This window comes from Anabrus simplex, chromosome 5 (genome assembly GCF_040414725.1).
Source record: "Anabrus simplex isolate iqAnaSimp1 chromosome 5, ASM4041472v1, whole genome shotgun sequence".
NCBI classification, from domain to species: Eukaryota; Metazoa; Arthropoda; class Insecta; order Orthoptera; family Tettigoniidae; genus Anabrus; species Anabrus simplex.
The window spans coordinates 191,994,993-192,001,009 of record NC_090269.1 but is presented as its reverse complement, the minus strand read 5'-3'; positions in this window follow the sequence as shown (position 1 = coordinate 192,001,009).

Here is a 6,017-nt window from a genome sequence, read left to right as displayed (position 1 = left end):
AGAATGTACAAACAAGGAAAGTGTGGAAAGATTTCTACTTCAAAATGAGTATGAAATCATACGATTTTTGCAATGTTCGTTTTCACAAGTGTGTTACATACCATATTTTCTACGAAAGTGACCTAATTATACAGATAAAATACAAATTTATGTATGCTAGAATTGTGTAATTATTTTATTTTACTTTATTTTATTTTATTTTATTTTATTTTATTTTATTTTATTTTATTTTATTTTATTTTCGGATATCGCCTTTTAGAAATATGTATTTGTTATATATATCTCCAGAAACCTATGATCCTATGAACCAGGTAATTTAATTCAGATGGAAAATATCACGGCACATTGGGCGACCATTCCTGTCGTACAGTTAAGAACGTTTTAATAATAATACTACTAATAATAATAATAATAATAATAATAATAATAATAATAATTGTTACGTGAATTTCCAGGATTCAGAGAGGGAAGGAAGCATGAGAGGTAAATGGTTGGAAAAAGCATGAACCAAAGATTAAATTTTGACAACTATAATTAATTTTCTTTTCCTTTCTTTCTTAATCCGTTTACCCTCCATAGTTGTTTTTCCCTCGGTCTCAGTGTGGGATCCCACTTCTACCCCCTCAAGAACAGTGTCCTGGAGCTTGAGACGTTGGGAAAGGGGATACAACTGGGGAAGGATGACCAGTACCTCGCCTGCTATGCTGAACAGCGGCCTTGTTGGGCGATGGGAAGATTGGAAGGGATTAGGAGGGAAGAGAGAAGGAAGTGGCCGTGGTCTTTCCTGGAAGAGAAGGAGGAAACCACGGAAAACCACTTCGAAGATGGCTGAGGTGGAAATCGAACCCCCGCTACTCAGTTGACCTCCCGAGACTGAGTGGACCCCATTCCAATTCTCATAACACTTTTCAAGTTTCGTGGCAGAGCCGGAAATTGAACCCGGTCCTCCGGAGGTGGCAGATAATCACACTAACCACTACACCACAGAGGCGGCTTTTGTTTTCTTTACTGAAGGAAAATATTTTCAAAATTAACAGCAACACTGATAGATTTAAAATTGATAGCAAACGGACAAGCTTAAAACCTTGATAAATTCACAACCAGGGGAGTAAAGACACCCATTTTACACAAGACTTAAAGTCGAAACCAGATCAATAGGTCTTATTAACCAATCGCTTGTTAACTATAAAATAATCAACAAATGTATAAATATTCAATGTAGTTAGCAACTTGAAGAAAGGTAGCATGTAAAAGTGTGGGACAGTAGTTATATGATGCGATGGACAAGTTAATTGACATAACAGGTTTCCATCAATAAATTAATTAAACATTTATAGATCACACGGAAAAGTTAATTTAAACAAAAACTGAAACAGAAAAAAATGTGAGAAAAATTGCCAAACCTTGAATTTAGTTGAACTGTCTTGAAGAAAGTCTTTATCGATGACACTGTAACGAATACATTTTTTGCAACTGTTGGTGTCAATATACTGGCTCGAAGATATCAAAAAATAGTTCATAAATTTGTTGAAACTAGTTAATCCAATGTTATGTAACTTCTTATTGTGGAGCACCTTCTTGAGGAGTCTACATGAGTATGGATGAAATTAAAGAGACCAAGACATTGAAAAGTGTTTCTTAGCTTGAGCGGAGAAAGCCATGTTATCTTCTAGTAGAACTTGAAGAAAGTTAAAAGATGAATAAAATAACGGCTCCAGCTAGACTACTAAAACTGCTGGTACATCATGTAGCCATCTTCTTGAAATTGTTCCCACGACCTACGATGAGTCACGGAAATGAAGTTCCAAATTTTCAAAGCATGATACATGGAGTAAGTTTCTAAGAATAGAAATGGATAAAATTGCAGAGAGACTCTCTCTATAAGCTTTCCATTTTTCAAGAAAGTACGAGTAACTGGTTCGTCCTAGTCAGTTTTCAGCGACCAAAGTTCATGCATTAAGTGTTTAGCAGTAATTACAGCAGGAGATAAACACTGCAAGGGTTCAAAATTCTTAGCAATTTCAGACAAAATTTTGCCTTGTCGCAGAAGTACAGCCATTGCTAATTTTGGTTTATAAATAAAGGAATTGGATTTAGGGCACCAGTGTAATCCCAATGCCTCCATGGGAGTTTCATTCTTAAAAAGCTCTACCGGATCAATAATTTGATTTTGAGTTGGAACGTTAGCTAGAATTTCGATAGAGTTAGAATCCAGCGTATGCAAGTTGAAAGCACCGCCGTTTTGTAACTTAACAAGATCTTGAACTACACTTGCTTCCTCATCTGAGGTCGAAAAGGATGGCAGAAGATCATCATTTTATGACGTCGATGTCTTTTGAGCTTGTGGATGGTATAAGTGACCATCGAGCTGTGCCAAATGATGAAGCGTCAAAACGGCGAGAAAGGATGACGGTTTTAACCCATACGTGACCGTTTTGAGACGGATTTCCTTGATAGATTTTGTAGGATCATTACATCACATAATCCTCTGAAAATCACGTTGGGTAGGGTCAAATAAAAACGTGCCAACACATCGCAGCAACGGAGAACAACCGAAAATTCAAAACGGTAGAAAATCAGTCTGAGTAGTAGGACCAGTCAGAAGAGGCATAACTTGAGAATCAGGAGCAGACCCATTAAATACAACAATAATTTTATCTTTGATAACTTCATCTTTCCAAACAAGATGATGATTTAAATAAACTGGATTATGACAACACATTTCTTCAGAAGTAAGTCTCTCCATGTGGTTTAAAGTTTCATACTCTTCCATGAAGTTAGAGTACTGCTTCTTGAGGGAGTGGTCATCCTTGAATTTATTTTCGATTGGAAAATGTGCCTTCACAGCTCTGGCTCTCGAACCCAGTAAGGAAGTAGAATAACAGATGAGAGGAATTTGAACTACAAAACGATCTTCATCTGTTCGAGTGATAGTTTGTGTTACCGTGGTTTGGTGGACCAGCAGAGGTGAAAGAAGGTGCCGGGATAAATGGGTCTAACTACAAGGTCAAAGATAATTTAAAATTTTAAAAAAGGTTATATTTTCGGAAGAAACAACAAAATTATAACAACTTTTCACTTGGTGAAATAAGAATTTGGAAAGAAGGCTTAGAAAGATCCAAGATTTCAGACTTTAAACACTCTTGGGCTACAATTCCTAGTATTATAATTTTGAGCTCTTAGCTCAACTTTTACAGGCGAGCACAAATTGTTCAAAGGGCAGAAAGCCCCTAATCCCTGGAGCACTTGCTCCCAACTTCAAATATCAAGCCTCCCAGAGGCACAGTTACCACACCAGAAAAGAGCTGACACGCTCTCAGTTTTTCAAGCCTATTTAAGGCAATACCAGAAACTTACAATTATTTGCCATCAAGGCACAACTTACAAAAAAGAAACAGGGGTATCTTCTACCCAACCTACTGGGCCTTAGCAGAAAGGAACAGGTTAATAAATGACCCGAAACACCAAATTGAATGGAGGCGTGTACTTGCGCTCCTAAATATGCATTCTTAAAACCTAAAAGGCACTAGGCCGATGAAACAGGGGCTATTCCCAAACTATGGGGGTGACTCGTATAAGAATAATTTAATACATTACCGAGAGGAAGAAAAACCAGTTACAAAACGTAGTCACCTCAAACCAATATGAAGCGAAGCTCGAGAAGGTAAATCACTCTCTATCCCCGAATTACAGTTACAGAGTTTATGAAATTTTCACATTAGCCGGCAGAATTTACATTTTAGAGAAGTTGGTTACATATTAAAGTTTCGGACCTATCCATCGGGTTAAACTGCGGAGCTAGCAAGAAATAAAGATGTTAAACGGCCATTACCTTGCTGAAGAACTGTTGCCTGCTGAAAGAGCCACCTCCCGCCTCCTGCTTCACATACACACACTTAGTTAGATCTTGATCAAATGGCCAAGAGACGTGAAAATCAGCAGTTTATAAACCCTCGGGGAAGGTTCGAGACCTTTCATGAATAATCAAACCACACCCTCTCAATTTTATTGGACCATACTGTGCCCTACAGGACTCTATGGTTCCGGCCAGGTGAAAGCCGGTCTCGAACCCAGAGTACAGTAGTGAAAGAACTCTCACCAACGTGAGCTGGTGCACATAGTCTTACCTGAACACATATCCTGGCTCGGCCATCCAATAGCGCTCTTCTCAGGGATAACATGGGGATCAATGGGCAACATAAAGATAAAACACTAGGATATGTGACTAATCAGATAAGAATCAGCTAAATTAAAAAAATCTAACAGAAACATCGCTGCATTCAAAGTTTAACAAATAGGGATTTATTACAAAAACAAAATCTATTTACAAAATATAAGAGCTTTCAAAATGCTTGGGTAAAGATAACGTTGAGCCGATGACAACCAGTTCACTGCCTTCACGAAACAGCTGTGCTGTAACAAGCATGTTACAATTGTGTAAGTAACGAAATCTAGAAAAACGGATATCTGCTGAAATACACATCTAACAGTAGTTCCCAAAAATTTACTATGCCTCGTACCATCGAACCCCGGTGCCAACAAATATAAACACAAAATGAACAGTGTCCTGACTCGGTCACGAACCCTCGTCCCATGAAGAGTAAGGCGTATAATATTCATATACGAACAATCAAAAAAATGAACGCAACCAACATATCCAAAGTGACAATATCAAACGGGCCAGTGTTAAAATTCAAGTAGAACAAATAGAACAAAATCTCTCCCTGCGTTCCAAAACATCAAGGTCGTCTACTCCCCCCTACACACTCGACACGCTGCAGACAGCAATATCACCGAGTTTCAAGACTGTGACGTCAGACACACCAACCCTCACCATTCGACCACTTGACGAGCGGCAATCCACATAATTTACGAGCTCAGCTGGCTGCAGGCAAAAAAAGAAACCTCGCCTTTCAACTCACGTAATCTGGCTGCTAAAAGCACTCTTTAAATACACCTGGGCTATCCGCCCTCATCTAAATATCACCAGCAATATAACAAATCTTATTTCCGCCTCCCATGGGCTCAATCTTGATAATACAAAGACACAAATCAATATGCGATAGTCACATGGCCATAATAAGGCATCTCTAATGCATCCAATACACTCTCAAACTGTGCTGGGCTTTTTCATCTCAATACATACAGTCAGCTACATGCATAATGCTCACATCTCTCAAACATTCGGACTTGCTCGCCCTGTCAGTAAAGCTGGGTGAATTACGGGTTGAATCCTGGTCTCAACTATACAGCCTACGTCTGCAGAAACAAATGCCTGAACGCGACACAATAAATAGTGCCTGCCTGTTAGACTAACCTACTATGACCAAGGGAGTTCGACCTGACCCATGAAGATAGTACTTACGCTAATATAATACAATCGAAATGAAATATAAACACACCAATAAGGAATCTACAAACTATCATCTACCCTAATGTACGCGGTTCGAGCTTGAGGCCTAGCTCTATATTACAAAGAATTTTCCTACCATAACTAACCTGTTGACTGACGGCCCCCCTATTCCTATCTAAATTTAAATGACATGCTTGAAACAGAATTGGAAAGCTCTGACCTTATGTGACCTTATGTGGACCACTGAATTTACCACATCATGACAAACTGCGACGGTTGCAGCAGATACTGGTGAACACTTGGAGACATCCTATCTTGCGTGAGTCCTTCGTACAGCTCCTTGGATGGTTGGAAGATGTCCCCTTCGACGTCGCGCTGATCAGGTACACCCAACGTTCCTGGATCGATTCCCGTTGTCGTGTTGGCTTCAGCTCCGGTTGTGGCTTCCTCGCAATGATGATGTAAAGCTCGTTCTGACTTGATGCAGGGGTAACTGAAAACAAATTCATTTATTACAGACTGTCCAAACTCGATGCCTTTTTCCACTGCTATCGTGCCTCACACGTTACCTTGACCAAGTCTTGTTCAGAATTTTAAACCTGGTACACTATAGTTTCTTTACCACTCTTAGTAACACTATTATTCCATCCTTTCACTCGGACAC